The 27471-nt window shown below is 36.9% G+C and overlaps 1 long non-coding RNA gene across 3 annotated transcripts in view; it reads left to right on the plus strand.

Annotated features, from left to right (window-relative positions):
- The window catches only part of LOC110259775 (uncharacterized), a 1242567-nt gene that overhangs the window by 323776 nt on the left and 891320 nt on the right, over positions 1–27471 (plus strand). The window lies entirely within an intron of this gene.

A 27471-nucleotide genomic window follows, 5' to 3' on the forward strand; every position in this document is an offset into this window, starting at 1 on the left:
AGTTTTGTTCCACACTAGTTAAAGAATTCAAATAAGAGTGTCCCAGGAAGTGCTTAATGGAGAGAGAGAAAGTGGGAAGGATCTGGAGCACATTTTATATTTTAGCACCTTTAACGAGGAAGTCAGAGCCTGTCACTCCTGTGATTGACTGGCTGCCTTCAACATGCTTTCCACGGTGTTTAAGAAATGCAGTATTTTCTTTCTTCTGTTGCCTATATTACTGACACTAAATATTTAATCACTAACTAGGACTACAGTAGCTGCTCTTCAGAAGTGATGAATAATGAGCCCCTGAACACTGGTGAACTCCCTGTTGTTGGCTGATTAGGTTGACTTTGCATGGAGAGATTGAATGCAGATGACTTATTGCTCAGAGTGAAAGCACAAGTGTAATGCTGAGAGCACTGATGAAACTGAACATGTAAAGGCTGCTTTGTCATTGCTGGATAATTAAAACAGTGGCTTGAATAATAATAGTTCTTTTGGTTCACCTAATTTTTTTTTCAGTTTTATCAAAGAGTCTTTTAAATGTGTTCTGAAATTTATTCTTTTCTGTTCCCTGTGGATTATTTTGTCCTGATAGGTCTTATTTTTTAATTTTCATAAAAGAAGAGACTACATCATGGAGAAATTAAACTACTAATCCTTGATTTTATATCAGTAACTATATAAGGATTGGACTTAGGTATTCTTATTTATTTTAAGTGCCTCATACACAAATCTAAGTTTCAGTCTCACTGCCTTACTCTCTCTCATAGAAGCAGTGGGTTATCTATCTTCCTGAAGTTCTCATTTTCTCGTCAGTAGAATGGGAACATTCACATCTCTCTGAAATATAAGTGTGTTACCCTGACTATAAATAATACGTGTAAACTGCCTAGCCTCATTGCTAACACACAATAGTTACTTTATACATGACAATTTCTTTTTTGATATCACTATTACTGTTATTTAATTGTGTACATTTAGCTAGTCCTTCCAATACAGTGATGCGATCAGAATATAATCAGTTTCTGACTATATTAGTTTGTTTCAGGCTGCCATAACAAAGTATTACAAACTGGGTATTTTAAATAAGGCACTTTCTCATGATTCTGAAGGCTAGAAGTTCAAGATCAAGGCCTTGGTAGGACTGATTCTTTCTGAGGTCTTGGGTCGAGCCTTCTGCTCCTTGGCTTGTTGATGGCCATCTTCTCCCTGTGTCTTCATATGACCTTCTCTCCACATGTTTGTGTACAAATTTCTTCTTAGAAGGATATCAGTCTTATACTATTAGGACCTACCTTAATGACTTCATTTTAACTTAATTACCTCTTTAAAGATCCTGTCTCCAAAGATGGTTACATTAAGAGGTACTAGGGCTTAAGGCTTCAGCATAGAAAATTGGTGTTGAAAGGGAAGCAGGGGAGACACAATACAGCCTCTATTGTATTGACTTCCAATACTAAGTAGCCATGTAGTGTACTTCATTATCTTGTGGGGATTTATTGACTCAAGGAAGGGCAACTTCGATATTTTTGAGGAAAATGAAAAAAACGGTTGTTGCTTCCTCTTTCTATATAAAACAATGTCTGAGTCCCAAGTAGATGACTTTATCTAGTGGAACAACTGAATTAAGTATTTTTGAGGGAAGAGGTGATCTCTGGAAATGTCAGCGAGGAAGTGAATTAAGAGGAGGCAGCCAATTTAGGGAACAGTAATGGACAGGCTCTGTCATGGGCAATGCGCTTGTCCTGGTTTGGATGCTCATGTCTTTTATGGACCAAAGAGGTAGCAGGGTGGGATGGAGTGAGGAGATAAAGCAAAAAGAGGATAAATTGTTGTAAATATTTCCTGGTTTCAGCCAGGTTCTGGAAGGGATGTATTAATTTCTTCTTTGCTGCTGCCAGTCATAGGTCTGTCTGATCAGGATATTTCCTTTGAGCTGAACAAACTCATAGCTTGTTCTAGCTATTCTAGCTTGACATTCAGGTATGGGTGGCTGGGTTCCCAGAGACAGGCCCTTATGTATCCTTTAAGTCATAGACAACCTCCCTTTAGATGTTAACTTGTAGCCAAAGCAAGAGAACACAAAGGTTAAGTAAAAGAAACAGATCCAATACAGAGTCAGATTTGTTCTTCCCTATTACAGTTCCATCTCATTTGCTAAAGGCTGCTCCTAGGGACGTGAAATGCCCTGGGAGTTCTTTTGACCTGTCTTTTCACTGGGCTGAGAATATTTTTTATGCTCACAGAAGCACCATGTGATTGCAGTAAAAATGACAAATACAGAGATGATATGGCCTGGGCATTGAGCATTTTTCAGCATTGACTCTGTTACGCCTTGGCTTTATGTTCCTGCTCTTTTTGGTCTTAGTACTGTACAGCTGCTTTATGTCCACTCTTGAAGGTTGATCCAAACAGCACAGTTTTGGAGTTCTCATTGTGGCTTAGGGGAGACAAATCTGACAAGCATGCATGAGGATGTAGGTTCGGTCCCTGGCCTCGCTCAGTGTGTTAAAGATCCAGCATTGCTGTGAACTGTGGTGTAGGTCGCAGATGTGGCTTGGATCCAGAGTTGTGTGGCTGTGTAGTAGACCAGCGACTACAGCTCCAATTCAACCCCTAGCCTGGGACCCTTCATATGCCACAAGTGCAGCCCTAAAAAGACAAAAAAGCAGAACAAAACAAAAAACCCAAACAAAGCAAACCAGCACAGTTTTAACAGTTATAGCGCAATAGTAAAAACCTCTTCAGTTGTAAAGTTCAATTACCTATATTGTCCTGAATGGCAATACAGTATACAAACCATACTGCATACAAAGTAAATTGAAAAAGAACAGGTTAACCACAGTATAACAGTGATTAAGGATGCTGGCTTTGGAACTAAACTGACCTAGATTCAGATTTTAGATTTGATGCTTATTAGCAGTGAAAACTTGAATAAAACACTGTATAAGTTTTCTTTTAAGGAATGTGAATAGTTGACTCTTTGAATTACATGAATTTAAAGGAAGGTCTTGCTAGAGTAACTTTCAGATCATCCATGCTCAAGAGTAGCTGTCATAGATATCAAGACAGTAATAGCAATAAGCAGGAGGGTTTAGGGATTTGCTTCTAGGATGTTTCTGTAGTCAAGACACATGCGATCAGGGACTTCTTTTCCTGTGTCAGTGTCAGATAACCCACTCTCCAGTCCTCAGTAACCCAATCATCAGTCAGGTCATGTGCTTTCTTCCTATGTTGACAGTAAACAAACAGATCAAAATCTGTGTTTATTTGCCCTCTTAGCACAAGAGATTTTGTGACGCTCATCCCATTAATGAAACTTTTATACTGCAAGGTGATGTATGAATGTAAGCATTTTGAAATTCATAATAGTGGCACGACAATCTTTTCCTCTTCTTTGATTTTTAAATCAGGATTTAGATATGATATTGAAGTCTTTCCCTTTCTAAGACAGTTTGCTTTCTTCACCACAGATGCTGAAGAAATTATACAAATAGTTGCCCATTTAGAGAGTGAAAGCCCTGTGTTTAAATGTGGGAAAAATGGATGTTCAGATATGTTCAGGTACATAATATCTAAGTACAGAGTTTCCATTGAATCTGATTTGATAAACCTTACATATCAGTCTGATTCCCTATGTCCATCCTCTGCATTATCTTCTATCTTTGTGGAATCTTACCATTTTCTCTCTGTTTTACAGGTGTAACTTGATGATTTCAGATGAAAACTTTGCTTTTTTGCAGATACCAGACTTTAAGCAAGTGTTTGTTATTTGTGAACTGCACCTAGCATTGCTTTAAGAAAATTCCTATTCTAGGTTGTTGCTGTTTCTTTCTCTTTCCTTCCCCTGCCCCCACCCCAGATTCATTTTCTTCTTGCTTGGATAAAATCATTGTTCTTTTTTGATCAGCTTTTATCACATAGCACCTTCTTTTTTTTTTTTTTTTTTTATTATAACTGTCTTCTCTGATCCACATCTTCCCACAAAATCCAATTTGTCTGTCAGTTCAAACCCCAAAGTTAACCTTTCTAAAACAACTTTTTGTATTTATCAAATATAAGCTTTCGAGAAAGGGAGGTATTAAATGATATCAATTGGCAAAGGGGTGTTTCTTCATAATGCTGAGGCTTCTTATTTAACAGAAATGCTATAGAGCTTGAGGTCATATATGCCATCACGCTTAATTGGCTGCATACAGCCTCTTTTTGTCCTTCCCTGGGACAGAAATTCCATTCTGTTTCAGTCACTCTCAGTTATTTTTGTTGTCATTCCATCCCATCCTACCTGATTCCTTTCTAATGTGTGAGACACCAACCTTGAAACTGGCATTTTTCCTAGGTAACAAAATCACTATTCATAATCTGTAAGATTTCAAGCTGTCCTAGGATTTGAGAAGGTCACTAATGAATGTTAGGATCGCAGAACTTAAGGTTCTAGTTTCCTTTTCATGCCAGCCGAGGTGTTTGAAGATGGTGAGTGTGTGTATGGGCTAAGAAGTAAAAACTCCTTATTTAGGGAGTTCCTGTTGTGGCACAGTGGAAATGAATCCAACTAGTGTACATGAGGATGCGGGTTCGATCCCTGGCCTCGCTTGGTTGGTTAAGGGTCTGGCGTTGCTGTGAGCTGTGGTACAGCTCACAGATGCAGCTTGGATCCCCCTAGCTGCTGTGGCTGTGACTTGGGCTGGCAGCTGCAGCTCCAATTTGACCCCTAGCCTGGGAACTTCCATACGCCACAGGTGCAGCCCTAAAAAAGCAAACAAACAAACAAAACCCTCTTATTTAAGATGGTTTCCAAGCCTATCTCAAAGAACATAATTTAGTCTCTGTTTTTCATTGAGTTCTTACTCAATGAAGGAGGTGGTGGTGGACTAACAATGAATAGAAAACAGCACTACATATGAGTGGCCATCATGTGTGTACAGTCAGTGACCAAGGCCCAGAAAGCCAGATATCCTGGGAGTAAGCCTAGGTCATGGGCTCTGTCTGGCTTATTGGCTCCTCCTGCTATGATGCAATTAGCTCCAGAGGGCCAAGTGTACTAACAAGTTGAGCTATTTCATTTCTATACTGAGAGATTGTCACTTTTTTTTTCTGTTTTATTTCTAAGAAGTGAAGAGGCAAATAACAACAAATATTTTTCATCAATAAATAAAATAATAATGAAAGCATAATATTATTGGAAGAAGAAAAATAATTGCTGGTTGATTATCAACACTTTTAATGAAAGAGATTAACTCTAAGATAATGTCTTGAAAGCCTTGTTAGGTTTACTGAAGAGATTTAAACAGCCCCTAGACTTTAGACAATGTAATTCAAAGCTCCATTCTGTATTTGCAGAAACAAAAGTACATTTTCCATAAAAGGAAATGGCGTGCTAACTAAACTTGGCTACTTACTCTCTGATTTTCCAACTGGATTTTTGGTCATTCACAAGTCATCTCACATAAAATATATATTACAAATGGAAAAATTTATCTCATGTCAGTAAGCTAATTTTGAATGACGGTAAAAGTTTCTAAGATATGCATAGTTAGATTGTAAAACTTTATACTTTTCGATTGATTTGGGTTATTTGGTTATCTTTTTATTTTGAAATCATTAAAAATTTCAATAGTACAAAATCTCTCATACAACATATGTCTAGACTCATCAGTTTTTAATCTCTTGCCCCATTTGATTTCTCACATTCTTTGTTTCCCCATATATAAGCACTATTTCTTTTCTAACCTACTTGGCAGTAAGTTGCAGATATCATGCCTCTCTTCTCCTAAATACTTAAGTCTTTATTTACTAAAAAATGGAAATAACTTATATAACCTCAATACGATGATCCAGATCAGAACATGTATCAAAATTTAGTGCAGTACTCTTATCCAAGCTGTAGTCTATAATCAGACTTTGCCAACTATGAAATTATGGTCTTTGCGAGAACTTTTTTTTCTGGTTCGGGATGTAATTCATGCTTATACATTGCATTTTGTTGTTGTGTCACTTTAATCTCCTTTATTTGGAGTCATTCCCAAGCCTTGCTTTTTTTTTGGGGAAAGTGACACTTTTTTTTTTTTTTCTTGTTAAGGCCATACCTGTGGCATATGGAAGTTTCTGGGCTAGTGGTGGAATCAGAGCTGCTGTTGCCATCTTACACCACAGTCATGGTAACATTGGATCTGATTGACATCTGTGACCTACGCCGCAGCTGTGGTAACACTGGATTGGATCCTTAACCCACTGAGTGAGGCCAGGGATTGAACCTCCATCCTCGCAGACACTTTGTGCAGTTCTCAATCCTCTGGGCCACAGTAGGAGCTCCCAAATTGATGTATTTGCTGAGTACAAGGAAATTATTTCACAAATTACTCCTCAATTTGAATTTGTTTGAAATTTTCTTATAACGAGGCTTAGGTTATACACTTACTGCTTGAATGTTGTGTCCTTCTCAGTGCGTTATATTGGAAGGCCTATGATGTCACTTTTGCTTCTAACTTTGTTACCTTGGATAAGGTAGTTTACACCAAAATTTCCTATTCAAAATTAATATATATATTAATATACATATGTATGTATGACTAGGTAACTTTGCTGTATAGCAGAAACGGGCACAACATTGTGAATCAACTATAAAAAAATGACATTTTTCTTTTATAATTTAAATGTAATATGAGAAGATACTTTTTATGTAAATATCCTGAACCTAATCAAATTTTACTACTAGGCTCAGTGTCCATTGCTGATTCTTTTTTGAGTCAATTATCACAATGATGATTTCAGAATAGTGATTTTTCTGACTCCATCATTCCACATTCTTAGTTGGCCTTCTATTGGAGTTTTTTCATTTTCCCTAATTTATTTATGTAAATATATATTATTTATTATAATCTATTTCTTCCATTATTTATTTTGATGCTTAAAGTGTCCCGGCATTATAAAATATTGTACATGTCATGGTTGCTCCAAAACCTCAACAGTTGATTCTTCACTACAAGATAACACATAATTTGGAAGAATAAGTAGTTCTCTATCTTTCATTTGCTTTTCCAGATCTGTTTGTTTTTGTTTTTGTTTTTTTCCATCTGCTTTCTGTCTCAGGAGCCCAACCTACATGTACTATATCCATAGGCTCTTTTGTGCTTTGGTTTTCAGTGGATTTTAGTCCAGGAGAAGAGCTCTCAGGAGCAGGGAGGAAGAATGAGATTAGGTATATATTTATTAAGTGTCACCATTAAAGGTAATTTAATTTTTTTGACATTTCTTTTTTTTCTTTTTATCTTTTTAGGGCCGCACCCATGGCATATGGACATTCCCAGCCTAGGGGTCGAATTAGAGCTATAGCTGCCGGCCTACACCACAGTCACAGCAATGCCAGATCTGAGCCACGTCTGCAACCCACACCACAGCTCACAGCAATGCTGGATCCTTAATCCACTGAAGGAGGCTAGGAATCGAACATGCATCCTAATGGATACTAGTCAAGTTCATTACTGGTGAGTGACAATGGGAACTCAATTTTTTTTGAAGTATTTTTAGTTTTTCATTACAGGGTATAGAAGTCAGGGTTGACAGTTTTCTCTCAATTCTTGAAAAATAATACACCCTTTCCTGGATTCACTTCTTGCTGGTGAGAATTCTGCTATCATTATAACTTTCGGTCTTTGCAGGTAAAGGTGAACTCTTCTTGTCATTGTATTCTATATATTTTTATTTTCTTTATTGTTCTGCTGTATCTCTCTGATGTGTTTACATATGGTTTGCATTTTTATTTATCTTGTTTAGGATTCCTTCTGCCTCCTAAATTCAGACTCATATCTTCATACTTAAAAATCAGGTATTTTCTCTTTTAATATGTGATCTCCCTATTCTCATAATGTCTTCATTTGAAAATCCTTTTAGAAGTAGTTTGGAAATTCTTATGCTATTACTTGTTCTTCTCAACAGCTCTTCCATATTCTGACCTGAGTTCGCTATGCCTCATTATTAACAATTTTCTCATATCTACCTCCGGTTCACTGATTTTCACTTTGAGTTTGTTCAGTTTGCTCTTTCATCTATCTATTGCATTTAAAAAAGTTAATAATTAATCATTTCTTTTTGGTTTCCTTCAAATCTCTCTAACTTGCATGTTAACTTTTTAAATATACTTTTTAAAAAATAATTTGTGTCAACTGACTTGATTCTCTAAGGGTGTCTATGCTAATGTTTGTTGAGCTGCTGCTTCTTGGTCATGGAAATTATGTACTATTGTATTTCATAATTTTACAATGTGGGCTTATTCTCAGTGGGAATTTCAATGTAGATTTTTCTGTGAGGCCTCCAGGGTGGTTTTGTGTTTGCTTCTTCCAGGAGCCCATAGTTCTTAGCCTGGGGCAAATTTCTATGTAATTTCTCATTTTGGAGTTTAATGAACCATGCAAATAGGATAAATTAGAATTCCAAACGGATGACAACTATAGATCATTGTTTGAGTTCAGCCTCAGTCCTAGATAAGAGTTGCTGATGACTGACTATGATGGCAGGTGGTTTATTCCAGTCTACACCTTCACTAAGAATCCCATCACAGGGTCTTCTTTAATACAGAGATGATTCACTTTCAAATCCCTGCTTTTCCTAAGTCTAAGGTCTTTTGTTTGTGGCATTCAAACACCAGTGTTTAGATGATACCACTAATCCTGCCTAGGGAAATTATATCCTCTCATATTCATTGCTTAAATTTCTAGTTCTTTGCTCTCTCTTTTTTTTTTGCCTGGAAATACTTCCTTTTCTTTTTTTGGGAGATCAGTGAGGCATTTAAAATCTAATTTAAATAGCTTTTCAGATATACTTCACCTACCATGAATTTATTCATTTATAGCAATTATTTCAGTGGGTTTTCGTATTTTGAGTTTTGCGCCTTTTACCACAAGCAATTTTAGAATATTCTCATCACCTCAAAAACCAACCTCATATCATTTTAGACTCTCCCCATTTCCATCAACTTTTATAGCCATAACTCACTAATCTATCATCTGTCTTCACAGATTTATCTATTTTTAAAATTTTACATAAGTAGAATTATGTAAAACATAGTTGTTTGTGACTAGTTTCTTTTGCTTAGCATAAGTTTCATCCGTTTGTAGCATGAACCAGTGGTTAATTTCTTTTTAGTGCCAAGAAGTATTCCATTGTACAGGTATCCCACATGTTACTTATCCATTCTTCAATGATGAATGTTTAGTTTTCACTTTTTGACTATTATGTACTGTTACAAAAAGTCATGTACAGATTTTTGTGTGGATGTAAGTTTTCATTTCCCATGGGTTTATCTAAGAATAGAATTGCTGGGTCTTAGGAGAATTACATGTTTAACTTTTGAAAAAGTGCCAGGTGGGAAGTTCCCATCACACCTCGGTGGCAGGGAATCAGACTAGTATCCACGAGGAGGCGGATTCAGTCTCTGGCCTTTCCCAAAGATCTGGTATTGCTATGGCTATGGTGTAGGCTGGCAGCTACAGCTCTGATTCAACCCCTAGCCTGGGAACCTCCATATGTTGCTGGTGTGGCCCTAAAAGACTAAAACAGAACAAAACACAACTGCCAGATTGTTTTCAAAGTAAGCTGCACCATTTTACATTCCCACCAGCAGTGGATAAGGGTCACAGTTTTTTCACATTTTCTCCAATACTTGTTATTTCTCTTTTGGATTATAGCCATTTTTAGTGGGTAAGAAGTAGTGTCTCATTGCAGTTTTTTCCTCTTTTTTATGGCATTTCTCTGATGGCTAATGAACATGTTACTGGCCATTTGTATATCTTACTTGGAGAAATATCCTATTCAAATCTTAGGCCCATATTTTAATAGGACATTAGTCTTTTTGTTATTAATGAGTTCAAAGAGTTCCTATATATTCTAGGGATGAATCTATTACAAAATATTTGATATGGTCTAATTTTCTCCCATTCCATGGATTGATTCTTCACTTTCTTGCCATTCTTTGAGACAAAATTTTAAAATTTTGGTGATGTCAAATTTACCTGAATTGTCATTTTTTCTTGTGTTTTTGGTGCCATGTCTAAGAAACCACAGCCTAATCTAAGGTCACAAATAGTTATGCCTCTGTTTTCTTCTAAGAGTTAAATAAGTTTAGCTTTTACATTTAATTATTTTGATGCAGTTTGAGTTAAGTTTTGCTTATGATATGAAGTATATGGAATCCAAATTAATTTGTTTGCATTTGGACAGCCAGTCTTCCCAGTACTGTTTTTCCCCTTGGAAAAATGTTGGTGCCCTTGATAAAAATCAACCTACCATAAATGTGATAGTGCAGTTTCAGACTCTCAGTTCTCTTTCAGTGATCTACATGTCTGTCTTTATGCCAGTGCTACATTGTCTTGATGTGTACTAACTGGGGCTTTGAACTATGTTTTAAAAGGGAAAAGTGTCAGTTTTCCATGCTTCTGTGTTCTTTTTCAAGGTTGTTTTGATTTGGATATCTTAAATTTCTGTAACACTTTTAGGATCAGCTTGTCAAGTGCTGGGGGAAAAAAACAGGTGAAATTTTTATATGGGTTTTATTGGATCTGTAGATTAAGAGAATTTTGTCATCTTAATATTAATTTTAGGAATTCTCTGGTGGCATGGCGGGTGAAGAATCTGGCATTGTCACTGCCATGGGGCAGTTTAGATTCCTGGCCTGGGTATTTCCATATGCTCCTGGTGAAACCAAAAAAGAAAAAAAAATTTTTTTTATCTTAATTTTGTCATCAATGAACATGAAATGTCTTTATATTTATTTAGTTCTTTCCTTTACTTCAACATTGTTTTGTAGTTTACAGAGTGAAGGTTCTATTAAATTCACTCCTTTTTAAAATTTTTTTAAGGGATTTTTATTTTTTCCGTTATAGTTGGTTTACAGTGTTCTGTCAGTTTTCTATTGCACAGCAAAATGACCTGATCACACACACACACGCACATATATATACACACATAAACATATCTATATGTTTATACATACATATTCTTTTTTTCACATTATCCTCCATCATGTTTCATCACAAGTGACTGGCTATAGTTCCCAGTGCTTTTTGATATTATTTATACTTTATTATAGTCTTTTTTGATTATGCACTGCAAGAATGGAAGAAAACAATTGATTTTATAAAATTAAAATACAAATTTTAATTAACATAATTATTTTATTAAGCTTAACTAAACATAAAGATATTTACCCTACAAAGTTGTGTACCAGTTAAAAATATTATTGGGGTACAGTTGATTTACAATGTTTTATTAGCTTTAAGTTTAAAGCAAAGTGAATCAGTTATACATGTAGCCATTCTTTTTTCCCAAATAGGTTACTGTTGTACACTGAGTGGACTTTACTGTGCTATATAGTATGTCCTTGCTAGTCATCTGTTTTATACATAGTAGAGTGCATGCGTTAATTCCATCCTCCCAATTTATCCCTCCCCACACAGTTTCCGGTTTGGAAACCCTAAGGTGACTTTGAAATCTGTGTGTTGTTTCTGTTTTATAAGTAAGTCCTTTTGTATCATTTTTATTTGATTCCACATGACAGTGATATCATATGATGTTTGTCTTTCTCAGTCTGACTTACCTTACTTAGTATGATAATCTCTAGGTGCATCCATGTTGCTGCAAATGGCATTGTCTCATTCTTTGTTATGGCTGAGTAACATTCCTTTGTATACATGTACCAGATCTTGATCCATTCCTCTGTCAGTGGACATTTAGTTTGTTTCTGTGTCTTGGCAATTGTAAATAGTGCTACAATGAACTTTGAGGTGTGTGTATTTTTAAGTTTTAATAATTTTCACTAGATTCCTTAGGGTTTTCTATATACACAATCATGTTGGCTACAAATAGACATGGATTGAATCTTTTTTTCCAAGCTGGATGTCTTTTATTTTTCCTTTTTTGCTAATTTTCCAGGTTAGAATCTCCGAGACAGTGCTAAGTAGAACTGATGATGCATCCGTATTTTGTTTCTGATCTTAATATTAAAACTACCTTGCATTCTGTTATAAATCCCATTTAGTCATAGTATATAATCACCTTTACATTTTGCTGGATTTTTTCTGCTGATGTTTTGGTGAGAATTTTTGCTTGTGTATTTGTTAGAGTGATTGCTCTATAGTTTTCTTTCCTTGTGATGTCTTTGGTTTGAATAACAAAATAGTGCTGGATATTTATAGTACCACAGATTGTGCTTGTTCTAAGTTTTCTTAAATAAATGTTCCCTTATTTGTTGTGGCTTTGTTTCCTATTGCAGATGTAACAAATTTCCACAACTTGGTTGCCGAATACAATAGAAGCTTACTTTATTACATTTCTGTAGGCCAAAAGTTCTAAAGCAGTAGCATTGGACTGAAATCAAGGCCTTGGCAGAGTTTTGCTCTCTCTCTGAAGTCTCGATGGAAGAATATGTTCCTTGTATTTTCCAGCTTCTGATGGTTACCAGCTCTCCTTGGTTTTTGGCCTCACTGCTTTAATCTCTGTGTCATATTATCTTCTCTGCCTTTGTCATGATTAAATCTCCTTCTGACTCACTACCGTAATGAAACTTTTGATTGAATTTAGGGCCCATCTGGATAATCCAGGTTGACCTCCCCATTTTAACACAGTCACACTCAAGGGCACTTTTTCCTTATAAGGTAATAGTGACAGGTTCTAAGATACAGGACCTGATGTCTTTGGGTAGGCATTATCCAACCTACCACATGCTGTATGCTGTTAAGACAACTTCCAGAGACTTTGACTACTTTTATCTTTTTAGTAATTTTTACACTAACAATTTTATTATGATTGTTTATGAAGAATAAGTCTGTAGCTCTCTTCACGTTGTGTTTACAGAAGCATATCAGTGTATCTTCTTAATCTATACTAAGGTGTTTTTTGGTTACGTTCTCTGTTACATTTGGAGAACTGGAATTCTACAATTTTATAAAAAGTCTCAGAGTCATGTAAACTTAAATTGACATTAATGGTCCCTCAGTAAATAGCAATTAGACCCCAATGGCTATTCATTTATTCATCCACAGATATATATTATTACAATTTCTGGTTGTAAAAATTGATATTTTATCACAGTGGTTTATATAAACATCTCATGAAAGAAACTTTAAAAAAAAGAACTTAGGGAGTTCCTGTAATGGCATAGGGGAAATGAATCTGACTAGGAACAATGAGGTTGTAGGTTCGATCCCTGGGCTTGCTGAATGGGTTGGATATCTGGCATTGTTGTGAGCTGTGGTGTGGATTGCAGGCAGGGCTTGGATCTAGCATTGCTGTGGCTGTGGCGTAGGCTGGCACCTATAGTTCTGATTAGACCACTAGCCTGGGTATCTCCATATGCCATGAGTATGACCACCCCCCAAAAAAAAGGCAAAAGAAAAAAAGGACTTAGATATCATTATAGAGAGGATTTTAAAATGATATTGGAAGAAAAAACCCTGAAGTTTGCTTAGAAGTTAGTTAGAGCTTAGTACGCTTAGAAGTTGGTTAGAAACTTGAAATCTTTGAGTTGGAAGAGGTTTTAGGTTTTGCATCTTCAACGTTCATTCTCCTTTCTTCAGGTAATTGCACCTTGATTTTCCTTTGGGAAGTGACTACACACCTGTTTTCTGTTCATGTGGTGCAGATTGGCCTCTCTCTATCTTCTACTTCAAGTTACTAGATGTTGGCATATGAACCAGATAGGCCAATGAGAGCCTGCCACCCTTGCTTGGCACAGTGATTGGAGTATGACTTAAATGTGGTTATTGTTGATGGTGGTTAGAGTAGTGTGGCTTGTGTGTGTGTGTGCACGTGCTTGTGTAAGCATATGTGCTAACGTGTGTTTTTTAGTAAAATGTAAACTTGAGAATTTTTCAGAAAATGTGAGAGGTGATGCGCTTTTTCTTTCATGATTGCTAAGGTAAGAATGTAAATCTGAAAATTTGAGAGGACATTTTCCTATTTGAGGAAATCTGTGTGAGAATAAAATCAACAAAGGAGGTGGACCTAAGAGATAGAGAAGATTCTCAATAATATGATTTTATATGACACGGCAATGTCTAATAACAGTAAATGTGTGCATTTGTCATTTACATGGGGTAATACATTTCTCCCACTTCCCCCTTGCTCCTTTTCACACACGCCTTCATCTCTTGCCACTGGGCCAGATTGGATTGAACTCTGTCACTTGCAACTCAAAAGTTTTAGGGGGATACTTACATTAATATTAATTTCCCAAAAATGTATAAATCATATGTCTCATTCAACTTAGGCATCAGGCAATACAATTAATCACTGCTTATAAATAGATCCAGGTTCCTATTTAAATAAACCGGTTACTAGTTTGCCTGATAGCGTTAGATTTGTTGAATTAAGAATTTGGGGAGTTCCCATCACGGCACAGTAGGTTAAGTATCTCACCGTAGCAGCTTGGGACTCTGCAGAGGTACAGGAATGAGTCCTGGTCTGATGCTTTGGGTTAAAGGATCTCGTGTTGTCACAGCTGTGGTGTCAAAGCTGCTGCTCGTATTTAGTCCCTGGCCCAGGATCTCCCATATGCCCTGGGTGTGGCCGTTTAAAAAAAAAAAAAAAAGAATTTGAGAAGAGTATGCTGTGATGTAACTTCACCATTACTTAGAGAATGGTGATTGTGTGTGTGTGTATTTTTTTTTTTTTTGGTATTTTTTGTCTTTTTAGGGACACACCAATGGCGTATGGAGGTTCCCAGACTAGGGGTTTCATCAGAGCTATAGCTGCAGGCCTGCAACAGAGCCACAGCAATGCTAGATCCGAGCCATGTCTGTGACCTACACCACAGCTCATGGCAATGCCGGATCCTTAACCCAATGAGTGAGGCCAGGGATTGAACCCGCAACCTCATGGTTCCTAGACAGATTCATTTCCACTGCACCACGACAGGAGCTCCCTGTATTTTTTAATAGTATCTATGTCTTCTAGGCAGAACCCCTTCAGACTCACTCTTGCACAGGGAAAACATGCACGTTATAAAACTAGGTACTTAGGGAATTCCTAGGGACACCCAATTACAAAGACCCCTTGTCAGCAAGTCTCTTGCCCTCTAACAGAGAAAGCCAAGAATAACCTCAGCTTTCTCTTGAGGCTTCATTATCACCGAGAACTCCAAACACGAATACCTGAGGGAACAGAAAGAAAAGAACGGAGTCACAGCTCCCACAGAGCAGCCAGTATATTTTGAACAAGCTCCAGAGTTTTCTACTATAAGGGATCATTGAGAAAATGAGACAAACTGGAGGTTTAATGACTACAATGGAATTGTCTTAAGGCATCTGGATTTTGTGTATTGTATTTACCTGTGCTTCTGACGCTTTGGGAGCAGGGCACAAAGGGTGGGCTCTTCGGATTTACAGGGACTCACACATCAGTGCAAGCCCCACAGTTGCAAGCCCTTGTTAGGGGACTGCAAGGGAACAGGGCCGCAGGAACATAAGGCTGGGCCCAGCTGGAATGACTGACTGTCTTCCCCAAGGAAGTTTATGAAGTGAGAAGGCTCAGGGGAATCTGGTTAAAAAGCTGGTTGTGGGCAATGGTCCATTTTTGAGAGAGGAGGGAAAGCTTTTGCTAAATTTAGGTAACTGGAGAAAAAAAAGATAAAACAACCTTTTTGTAACATTGATTTTTTTTTTTTTTTGGGGGGATCTTTTTTTTTTTTTTTTTTTTTTCTAGTTTGGTGTGTAGTCTTGAATAGAGGCCATTTGTCTTTACTGCTTGAGGTTTTCTTTTGTCAGTTTTCCTCCCTCATTTCTGGGAAACCTCTGTCAGACCTCAGTTGTTACTTGCATATGAGAAGTATTTTCACCTACTATTTAGAAAAGACAGGACAACCTCTTCCTCATGCACTTTCAAACCCTTGGCCACCCTCTCACCACCTCACGATCCCTGTGAATATTTGCATATTGAGTTATCTATGCTTAACCTACAGCAAGTGGACTCCTTAGAGGCAGATGGGCAAGAGAAAAAAGTGGCAGTTGCTTTACAGATGTTTTATTGCTTCATGACCTTGAGCTGTCTAAGGACCAACAATAGGGATGGTAAAAGAAAAAAGTTGAGATTTTAAAGTGAGATTTAAACTTCAACATAAATACCTTTAAAAGATAAATGAACTTAGCTTTTAATAAGTCAGTAGCAATGTTTGAGGCTTACTTGCTCTATAATATTATTACTTTCTCTTTTGGAAAAAGCTTTTGAAAATAATTCCTTTATTTAGTTGATATTAATCTGCTTACCAAAATATTACTCGGAGATAATATAAAAGTAAACTTTAACTTAATCTCTGGTAGGCTTTTGCCCAATTCACTGCTTGAGCTGGAATTAATAAACTTTTATGATGTTACAGTCCATTTTTAATCCCTTTGCCCTCTAATCGTCTTAAACTGCATTATTTTAGGACCTTCTGTTACTTAGAATTAATTCTGAAACCTCTCATTTCTTGCCTCTTTTAATATATGTATTTTTTTTTTTTGTTCTTTATATCTGTCTTTACTCTGTGGCCAAGTTCTTGAAACATAATCTAGAAAAAAAAGCAGACAACCCTCAAGAGAGAAAGAATGTTTTGAGTTTCTTGTTCTTTCTCTACTAATTCTCCAAGAATTTGAATCACTCTTACTATCTATGGTCTGACTGCTCTGGCTTTACCTTCTTCCTTTGGTTTAACCAACAGACAATTTCTATTATTTTTGTATTTGGATTATTTATTTTTGTTTCCCAAATACTGTTTTGTCACTTGTGTTCTCCTTTTCATGCTTTTCTGGCATTATTTCTAATGTCTATATCACTTCTCCTTGCAAACTTGTACTCTACCTCTATGGAAGAAGAAAGGAGGACACTAGGGGGAAAGCATCCTAGAATAGTGATGGAAATAGTGACAAGCACACCCTTCAAATTTCTTAGCTACGGTCCCAAAAGGGATTAGATTCCTTTGACAAGAGTCCACCTAAGTGGATTCAATCATGCATTTTTCCTACCAGACCGACTGTCCTCTAACAGTGCTTTCATCTTTTGCCCAGCACGCTATGCAGATGCCATCCAGTTTCAAGGTGTGGTTCTTTTCTGACTTTGCTATTTCAGCAGCACGTGTGAAGGCTCCCATGTGTCCTCTGGGTACTTGCAACTCAGACCCAGTCAGCTGAGTTCTGTGCCCCTCCATCTCTTGCCTTTTTTCAGACCTGTTCTTCCTGTGGCAATGGAACGTTTCCATTAACCGTCTTGTCTGACCCTACCATTTTTGTCCTTGGATTTTACTGACAGTTATTTTATTTTGAAATACTTTTAGACTTGAGCCGGTTGGAAAAATAGTATACTATTTCCATCATCTTGCAAACACTGCATTAATGATTGTTTCAGGAAAGAATCATTTTTGGATCCTAAAATCAGTGGGCCAAAGTGTAGGAAAACTAAGATATTTGCCTTACCCAGCTTCTGCTAAGGAAGGATAGCATCTCGTGCAGCCATCATACGATGATCCAAATCAGAAAATAAGCTAATAACAAAACATTCTTTTAGTATTGCCTGTTATCCCAGCTAATATCTCCCCCCCTCAGTTCAGAATCCAGGATACCACATTCCATTCACTTTTCACATCTCCTTAGACTCCTCTAATCTGGGACAATTTGTCATCCCAGTCCCTTTTTGTCTTTCACAACCTTGACACTTGCCAGTTCTTTCACTGAATGTTTCTCAATTGAAATTTGTCTGATTCTCTTCTTATTAGGTGAATACTATGTATTTTTGTCAAGCCAGAGTACTGTCAAAGTGAAATTGTACCATTCTCCATACATTATATCAGGAGGTACATGATAAGTCTTTTTACTAATGATGTCATTCATTTCAATCACTTAAAGTGGTTTCTGTCAGGTTTTTCCACTCTAAAGTTGTTTTATTATTTTCCTAGTGCTGTCTTACTATAGGCTGCAAATATTTATTTATGTGAATTTATTCTCTCACTATTCTAGAGGCTAGATATGTGAAACCAGGGTTTTCTTAGGAGCATGCTCCCCAGAAGCCTCTTGGGGACTATCCTTTCTTGCCTCTTTCAGATTCTGGCAACTCCAGGCATACATATTTTTGGCTTTGGCAGTATAAGTCCAATCTCTGCCTGTGTGGACACATGACACTCTTCTTGTGTCTGTCTCTGTATCTTTTTCTTATCAAATATCAGTCATGTGGATTAAGGGCCCACCCTGTGGTAGCCTCATTTTAATGTCACTAATTATACCTGCACTGACCCTAACTGAGGCTGCCTTCTGAGGTCAGGAAGGACATGACTGTTGGGAGGGGTACTATCCAATTCAGAGGAGTAACTATTTCTGTCTTTGTATCTTAGTAACTTTTAGGAGCTACTTTGAGATTATGCAAATATCTTTCTTCTTCTACATTTTGGCCCACTGATTTTAGATCCAAAAATGATTCTTTACTGCAACAGTTATTAAGGTGGTATTTGCAAAATGATGAAATTGAATTTCTACCCTTTATTCTGTATTTGTCAATTAGAATTCTGCCATAAATTTTTTTCCTTTCTCTTATGCATTTTAAAATATTTATTTAAATTAGCACGGACTCATAGATTCCCATTTTGTTCTATGGGTTAAAATCAATTATTATCATCATTGTTTTTTTGTTGAAACTAACCAGATTTGGTCACTGGGGACTCCTCCATTCTTAAAGTCTTACCATGTGCTTACTGATGAAGCTTTCCTCCATGATTACATGATGATGATCCTAATTTTGTTGTCCCTTCTGAATTCTTATTGAACTTTGAAGTTAGTAGCACATTATAGCTCTTAGTTTTTTTTGTTTTGTTTTGTTTTGTTTTTTTCTTTTTAAGGCTGTACCTGAGGCATATGAAAGTTCCCAGTCCAGTCTAGGGGCAAATTGGAGCTGCAGCTGCCAGCCTATACCACAGTCATAGCAACATGGGATCTGAGTGGCATCTGTGACCTAAGCTGCATCTTGCAGCAATGCTGGGTCCTTAACTCTCTGAGTGAGTCCAAGGATTGAACCCACATCTGTACAGATACTAGTTGGGTTCTTAACCCATTAAGCCACAGAGGGAACTCCTATAGCACTTAGTTTTGAATACATTTATTTTCACTTAACTATTTTTCATTCTTGAGTGTCATATCCCAGACAAGAAATAGCTTCTTGTATTTCTCCACTTTATCTTTACGTTCAAAATGAAACATTGGATCTCAGGGGTAAGCACATAGTAGGTACTCAGTTCATTCCAGCTTGATGGAATAGTCTGTTGATTTAAAAAATTATAATTTTATTCACTCAGAATCCAAGACTCTGTAATTCTTCCTAAGGAATTTGAAAACTGAATGCATGATGTTTCTTTCAGAATGTAGCAAGTCTCTCCTTTCTTCTGGCATACATTTTTAAGCACCTGGATTTCTTTGTGTTAAATACTAAGTACTACTGACAATGCTTGCTTGGTCTTAAATTTCTGACTAATTTTAATTAAATACCCCAAGCAGCTTTTTACCCACATTCCCAAAGCTTTAATTATAAGAGCATATCAGTACATAGGAACAATTGCTAGTTCCTTCCTGTGACAGGGTGGAGTACGTGCATCTGGATAAATGTTTGCTGGAGGATTAAACCAAAGTGAGCCAGTTCTCAGCTAAGTTTTTGAGTAAATGCATTTGTGAACAGCCTTTTGCCAACTTTAGATTCAGCTCATGAATGCACAGATAGCAGTAATAACTTAATGAAGGAAAGAGGATTGTTTGCATATGTATTACATCCCTTCCATGAAGCTGCTTAAGAAAGGAATAGCATCAATTAGTATTGCATATATTATGAGAAGTCAAGTTAAAGTCTTGGTGTACTTTTTATTGTACTTTTGGAAAACAGTCTACTTCAATTAAGGATGAAATGTGTGCACTGTTAAAATGTGGCTCATTTTGTTTTGTCCTCACTCTCAGCAAAGCAGGATAACATATGGCATCAATAGAATTAAAGAGGATTACTTGTCACACATGGTCACCCGTTTATCCACATGGATGCATAGTTCCATAAACTCTTGAATATGGAGCTAACATATTGTGACTTACTAGCTGGGATCTCTGTGTGGGCAGGAGACTACTCAGCTTTATATATCCAACCTTATCTTTTTCTATACAGCCACCATGAACTAAGTGTTTAATGTGAGACGAAAATTTTACTAAAAGTTACCTGAAATGTATACTTATAATGTGAATTGTTTTCTGAAGAGGAAGGCTGATGTATAGAAAGACGTTTGTATATTAGGATATGATGAATTAGGCTCTGCAAGTTTCAGAGTCACAGTGGGAAGTTTCTGCAGAATTTGGTATTAGAAGGAGAATCTGAAAGGGAAAAATGATTGATTATAAGATATGTGATTGAAATCTAGATGGGGCAAAGAGGAGTCAGAAAGGATGAGAAAACCAACCAACAAGCCAACAAGCCAAAGCCCAAACAAACAAGGAATTCAGAGAACAAGGGTGTATGCTATGGAATTTGAATTTGCTTGTTTTGGAATATGCCCCACGGCCCCTATATGATAACCAGCAGCACTTAGTAAATTCTAAAATACAGACTTTGCACAGAGTTCTCATTTGTTTTATGAACCATGACAACTTATTTAGAAGCAATTGTACAAGAGGTAGAAGATACCATGAGAAAGAAAATTTTCTTCTTTTCAATTCCCTGCTCCCTTGTAAATTGTTTTTAGCTCTGTGTGGAAATGGGTTATTGAGTTCATCTTAGTTCCTGAGGGTTAGGAAGAATATGCAATAGATGATAGTTCACTTAACATAAAATGGTAAAGAGTTAGGCATTATTGTCCCTATTTTACATGGTAAAGAACTTAGTTAGAAACATTGTGGATAAAGTTAGAAAAATTGTGGATAACAAGCGGATGAGTCAGGATTTGAACCCAGGCTGTCCAACTCCAAAGCCATGTCTTCCTGATTTTTTGAATTTAGAATGCAGTAAGTTCTCAATACATGTGAATAGAGTTAAAAGGAAATAGTGAAGTGAATATAGTGAACGGAAAACATGCTGAAGGCCTCTTTTAAACAAAACATTTTACTGATGACAATAAGGTCATAGGGAGAAAGGCACAAAATCACAGGTATTAGTTCTTTGCACATATTAATTCATTTTTTTTGCCTCAGAAGAGTCCTAGGTGGTGGTTGGTACAGAAGGATGGAGTAACTTGCTAAGGTGACAAGACTTTAAATGGTAGACCAGGCAGCCTGGCTCTAGAATCAACTGTGCCCTCTGTGTTCTGTCCTGGAAACACATAGTTCCATTCGACTGAAGGGCCCTAAATCAGTAGATGAGTTGCCCTAGTTAGTAGTCAGGTGGAACTATTCATAGAAGAAGCCTATATGTCTCTGCTTCAAAGAGCATAAAACAAGTTCCCTGCCGCTCGGGTAGACGCAGGGGAAGTGTCCCTTATTCTGTCCCTCTCTGTGTATAGGTCACCTCGATGCTGCCACACTGGCTTCATTCTCATTAGGAATATGAATTATGGCAGTGTTAACTCCAGCTAGGAGAATTACTCTCTACTTGACTCCATTTTATAAGAGGGTCAGTGTTTAGCAGAACCAGAGAGCAGCTCCCCTGGAAGTCTAATTTTCCGCCTTACCAGCACACTCCTCTAAATTTGAGAAGTGAGGAAAAAAAAATAACTCAGTACCCCACCCTAGTTATTGAAGTGGATAAATCCCAGCTGTCAGGGAGTCAACCTTTTCCTGGGGATTCTAACCCTCCCATGAATGTGTATTCCAACTGGTCTTTTTTTTTTTTTTCCCCCATCCTCAGCCTCATTTCCTTATGAGTGCATCAGCCAACACAAAGATTCTCTTTCGAATGAGCTGGCAGGGCCCTGAATTCACTGCTGGCTCTTCTCAATGACAACTTGCACAATCAAGAATCTGGCGAGGAGATCAGCTGCTCCTCCTTCATTCCACTCTCGACAGACTGTGCAGGGACTTGTCTGCAGAGCATAATAGACAATCACCTCTACAGAAAATGATGGGTGGCTTTTAAGGAGTTGATTCACACCAAATGATATTGCTTAAAACAATGGAGGGAAGGATGTTGGTAATGGTAAAAACATAAGCTGCTGATTCTGGGTCTCTTATTTTACTTGGCTTCTGTCATAAGCAATAAAGCTTTTCTTTTATGGGACTGCTTGGCATTGTCATAGGTAAGAACTAGAAAGCTTGTGTCCTCTTCCTGGCTTGGCCCTTGATTTATCATCGAAGCTTTTGCATTTTCCACTGTGTGCCTCTTTTCCTTTTCTTTTCTAGGAGTGCGAACATGCTGTCCTTGCTTGAACACTTGGGTCATATGTTTCCTATTGTGACCTTAACTGCCTTGCAAATATGGGCTCTAAATCGTCGCATAAAACTGGAAACCAGTGAGAAACTGGCCCTAATGAGGGAGTTCTCTAAATAAGTGGCTCAATTTAGTATTTCATCTGGACTATTAGGATTGAATTTGGCCATTCCCAGCAGATGGAAGCCTGGATCCTCTGAGAATAGGGCAGGCTCTGAAATCATCTCTTCCATTCACTGCACAAATGGTATCAGCACACCATTGTGTGGTCCATCTGGTCAACTCTTTGGCCCAAACAACTCTTTCTCCTCAGGGAGAAAGAGAAATGCTAGAAGAACAACCAGTTTGGAATACATCCCCTCATTCACATAGCTTATAAATGCATATATGAAACTGCCTACCTAGATTCTGGTTGAATTAGAAAGTATTCACTGTGGAATGCTGTTATTTGAGAAGTGCAGCTACATCTGCTCCTTTCCATTTGAGGATGTTGTCCTTAGAACAGTTCACCTCACTCCCAGTCTGTGCCCTGCAGGAATGATGATGAGTGTGGGTAGGGAAGGAGGCAGGAGTATGGTACACAGTAGACTGTCTGAAGGTCACACAAAGTGGTTCCTTCTTGTGTTTTTCTATTTGGTCTGCATGTGGCCAGCTCAGTAGGGCATTATATGTATAGAATTAGAGGAGTTTAATGACTGGCCTGACTTGAGCAGTGGAAAATGTAGAGTAGACTGGCACCTCAGGCTACAGTAAGCATGTCCCCAAAGTCCCTTTGCTCATTTCATAGAAGTGCTATTGAGATTCTTTTTATGAATAATGCTACAGATGCTGATGTTGATGTTGGTACTAAAGTTGCTGAGATGATGAAGCATAAGAAAAGTAATTAAAAGTTTATATATAAATACACACATACACTTGTATGTAATCAAACACATATATCTTCATTTTAATACATATTATATAGTATGTTGAACTAGTCTAAATCAATTACATATGTCATAATGGTGTTTCCTTATTGTAGATAAAACATTATAAAATGAAGCTTTAAAAATGGATATTGTTCGTATCAAAACTTAAAAAGCTTATAGTGTTAACTTGCTTGCAATATGATTTTCTTATATTTTCCTAGTCTAAAAACTTTAAGAAAAGCATTCATAGCATTTGTCAGGATTCCTTCATTATGCAGGTGATCCTCCTTCAAAATACCACTTTTTTAAATCATTTCATGTATTATTTTCCTTTTTTTCATTAAAGTATAGTTGATTTATAATATTGCTTATTTTCTGCTGTATAGTACAGTGACCCAGTATCTCTCTCACACATACAGATATACACATACATATATATCCATTCTTTTTTTCATACTATCTTTCATTATGTTCTAACCAAGAGTTGGGCATAGTTCCCTGTGCTGTAACATAGAATCCCATTGCTTATCCATTGTAAATGTGATAGTTTGCATCTACCAACCCCAAACTCCCCGTCCATCCCACTCCCTTCCCCTTCTCCTCTGGCAACCACAAGTCTGCTCTGTTTCTGTTTGTAGATAGGATATTTTGTGCCATATTTTAGATTCCACAAATAAGTGATATCACATGGTATTTATTTTTTTCTTTCTGACTTACTTCATTTAGTATGAGGATCTCTAGTTGTATCCATGTTGCTACAAATGACATTATTTTGTCCTTTTTATGGCTGAGTCATATCCCTTTGTATAAATGTACCACATATTCTTAAACCATTCATCTGTCTGAGGATGTTTAAGTTGTTTCCATGTCTTGGCTATTGTGAGTAGTGGTGTAAGGAACAGAGGGGTGTTTGTATCTTTTCGAATGAATGGTTTTCTGGATATATGCCCAGGAGTAGAACTACTGGATCATTTGGTAATTCTATATTTAGTTGTCTGAGGTACCCCCATACTGTTTTCCATAGTGGTCGTACAAATTTACATTCCCTCTGACAGTGAAGGAGGGTTCTCTTTCTCCATACCTCTCTAGCACTTGTTATTCATTGACTTGTTAAGGATGGCCATTCTGACTATTGTGAGGTAGTACCTCATTGTAGTTTTGATTTGCATTCCTCTAATAATTAAAGATCTAAATGTAAAGCCAGATACTATAAAACTCCTAGAGGAAAATATAGGCAGAACATTCTTTGATGTAAATCGCAGCAACATATCGTTTGATCCACCTCCTAGAATAAAGACAATAAAAACAAAAATAAACCAATAAGACCTAATTAAACTCAAAAGCTTTTGCACAGCAAAAGAAAGCATTCTGAAAATGAAGACAACCCAGAGAGAGAGAAGGGCTTAATCTCCAAAATATAACAGTTTATACAACTCAACAACCAAAAAACAAACAGCCCAATCAAAAAATGGGCATTAGGTCTATATAGACATTTTTTTCCAAAGAAGACATATGACTAGCCAGTAGGCACATGAAAAAATGTCAACCTCACTAATTATTAAAGAAATGTAAATAAAAAATAGCACTTTAAAAGACAATGCTTCTGAGTTAGACTTCCTGCTGGCTCTAAGTGTGGGATCTAGTAGGTAATGCCTCTCAATGCCTGACCAGCCTCATAGCCCTATGCAAAGTTCCTCTGCTATGGGCAGGAATTAGGAAGCTTGTTTACTATGTGATATGAAGAACTGCTAAAGGAACATATTCAAATCTATAAAACTTGCTGTAATCTTTTGTCTACCCCTGTTTTATCTTCGTTTTTTTCCATCTTCTATGTGAAAGGAAGACAATCATTACTTTTTCCTATTTTTCTCATTCAAGTCCACCTGGGTGATGGTCTGGAATCTTGAATGGTTTTCTTTTTCTTTTGACCTTTCTAGAAGCTCAAGGATTCAAAGCAAGCTTTTTTTACATGGTGAGATCAATAAGTATTAGTAGCGTGATGAGGTGTACAGTCAGTACACTACCTATTTAAACTCCCATTAGTTACAATTTTAGTTGTTAAGCACCATTAAATAAGCATTCTCTGGCCTGTGCATCTAACAGCTCAAAGTCATGGAAATGCTTGTTCATGAATTCTGATAAATATCTTTGAATGGTTTTGGGCCAGGACACTGTGTTTTTAAACAAGTATGAAAACAGCTGATTGAAGTCAGGTATAAATATCTATGTATTTGTTTTTTTATTTCTTTGTCTTTTTGTATTTTCTAGGGCCACACGCACGGCACATGGAGGTTCCCAGGCTAGGGGTCTAATCGGAGCTGTAGCCGCCAGCCTACGCCAGAGCCACAGCAACGTGGGATCTGAGCCGCATCTGCAACCTACACCACAGCTCACAGCAATGCCGGATCCTTAACCCACTGAGCGAGGCCAGGGATCGAACCCCAGGGATTGAACCCGCAACCTCATGGTTCCTTGACGGATTCGTTAACCACTGAGCCACAACGGGAACTCCCAGGTATAAATATTTAGAGCAACACATGTTTCGTGGACAACTGTGAAAAGAAAACGTGACAAATGTAGCTATTGTCGCAAATATTAAGAAGAGTGTGTCTAGGTGATAGTATATAAGGCTTTGTTAGTCCTTTGGAGCTATTGCTCAAAAATAATAAACAGTGAACAAATAACACAGAATGGCCCCTCTGTGCTGAGTTAGGTAATCCATGTGGAAGAGACCAAGAGGTTCAAGATAGAGCTCTTTGCTCTAAGACATGAATAATCTGAATAGGCCAAGGGGCGGCAACAATTTTGGAAACAGATCAGCAGGAGTTGAAGAATTGGGTATAGAGAATCAAGGTAACAGCAAAGAAGACTACGGCATGTACCAACCCAGGCTGTAGACATTTAAATCTTTTTTTTGCAGGGTAGAAGGTATCCTCAAGTCCATTTATCTCAGATTCTAAGAAAAAGATCATTAATTATAATTCTAGAAATCAATGCAGTTCCTGTTTCAATCATAGTAAAGATGGGTGGATTATTTCCCTTGGCTCTTAACTAGTCCCTTAGAAACCAATTTACCAAACAATTTTTTATTAGGTAACAATCTTATTTCTAATTTTATAACATCTTATCTTACAAATGAAGTTTTTGGTTCATATTTAGACAACTAGGAGCTACCATGTTTACCTTCCCCCAAACAGGCTCAGTGTCTGTTTTAAATAATGTTATGGAGTTGTGGAGCTGGAAAACAATTTAGAGATTCACCATAAATGACAAGCTTTGAGTAATTATTTGCATAATTCAATGTAGATACATCTTACCTTTAATAATCTGGATATTTTAGGTAAAAGTGACTTTTTTGTGTGCTTTTATTATGCAAATAAACTTGCCTCAATCCTTTATTTTACTTTGAATGAAGAGAGTAGCTTGCCTATTATATAGTCAGGTGGTAGAAATTTAATTCTTTTAATCTGATATCTTAAATCAATAATTTCTGCCTTTTAATAGTTTCTTTTGTTCCCTTTAGGATCTAGGCAAGTTTTTGAAATTTGTTTTATTAAAAGCATAAAAGGAAAAAATAAGTGACTAGATAGCAAACATCAGTCTATGTAGGACAATTATCTAGAAAATAAATATAACCAAATGTGCAGCTATCCTAGAAATCACTTCTTGAACCACAGTATTGCCTCACATAACTCTAATAGGAGCCAATCAATTTGCTCTCATTATTTTTTAATGTCTAGCACTGCAAAAGTATACACATGACTCTAAACTAAATGTGATTGTGTCTGAAAATGAATAAAATAGGGATCATTTAGCATCTAATTCCAAGGAGAATTACTACCCATGGAGATATCATAAGTACAATGAACCTTTCTTGGTATACAAATAAGATTACCTCAGATAAGTGTATATATTTGAGATAGTGATTTATAATTTAATAAATGTTTGCCATGTCTTGAAATAGGTGATCAAGATTTTTATTGGAACTATATAACAAAATTAACAAAATTCCATCACTGGGCAAGTTTTCAATTGGGTTTATCTGATAGGAGATTGTAGTCAATTCAGTATGTCAGAAACACTCCTCTCCCAATGACAAACAAAAGATGTGTAGGTATTTGGATTCAAGGTCAAGTCTCAAAATGATTCCATAGAATTGTGATTTTTAGAAATAGTGATGAAAATGGAAGAGGGAGGAAGTTTCAACACCTTGAAAGTACAGAGTTGTTTCCCTTTC

The sequence above is a fragment of the Sus scrofa genome, chromosome 2 (assembly GCF_054392235.1).
Source record: "Sus scrofa isolate SSC_HxYL_T2T_F1_AM1 chromosome 2, Sscrofa_HxYL_maternal_Yorkshire_Landrace_v2.0, whole genome shotgun sequence".
Taxonomy (NCBI): Eukaryota; Metazoa; Chordata; class Mammalia; order Artiodactyla; family Suidae; genus Sus; species Sus scrofa.